The 718-nt window shown below is 36.8% G+C and overlaps 1 non-coding gene across 1 annotated transcript; it reads right to left on the minus strand.

Annotated features, from left to right (window-relative positions):
* Nucleotides 1–245: 245 nt before the first annotated feature.
* On the minus strand, nt 246–353 carry LOC124704998. The gene has a single exon (XR_007003849.1). It is a non-coding gene; the product is annotated as a small nucleolar RNA snoR103 (small nucleolar RNA).
* Nucleotides 354–718: the final 365 nt, after the last annotated feature.

Genomic DNA, 718 nt, shown 5'->3' on the forward strand with positions numbered 1-718 from the left:
ACCATTTTATCTGGCCAATCCGGAAGCAAAACCTAAAATATGGTTTACCATTTTATTCAAGCAGCAATCGGCAACCGCACCCTACTCCGCCACCATCGCCACCTTACCCCACTCCGCGAGACGGCGATTCATAAAAGGAGTATTTTCATAGAAAAATAATAATTTCATGAAATTCATTATAGAGATAGTGCCAGCATTCATGAGCAGATTTACACATATTTTGACTGGTTCTAGTCTCCAAGAATGCATGTGTGATAGTCATTTATGAGCATGTACGAACTCACAGAATACCCACTTAAATTCCATCAACATTACTCTTTGTCCATATTTACAAGAAAACACTCCTGAGAGAAACATACATTACAATCAGATGATGGTAGAAGTAATTTGATTATTATAAAATTATATGTAATACTCCCTCCGTTTCTTTCTATAGTGCCTATTGTTTTTTGGCACGGAAATTAGCGCGAGCCATTTTTTACAGAAAACCCCTAAAAACGATATCACAGACAAAATAGGAAATTGAAAACAGATCTTAGAAATACATAACCAGATCGTTTTCCAGATTTTCTGGACTTGACCTGATCGGTGGAAGGGGTTCTTTGCAAAAAAAACATAGCTTTACTCTTATATTCGGAAACAAATGCGAAAAAACAATAGGTATTATAGAAAGGAACGGAGGGAGTATGAATTAGCAATCTGGGTTACGTCGTACAAC

The sequence above is a fragment of the Lolium rigidum genome, chromosome 3 (genome assembly GCF_022539505.1).
Source record: "Lolium rigidum isolate FL_2022 chromosome 3, APGP_CSIRO_Lrig_0.1, whole genome shotgun sequence".
Taxonomy (NCBI): domain Eukaryota; kingdom Viridiplantae; phylum Streptophyta; class Magnoliopsida; order Poales; family Poaceae; genus Lolium; species Lolium rigidum.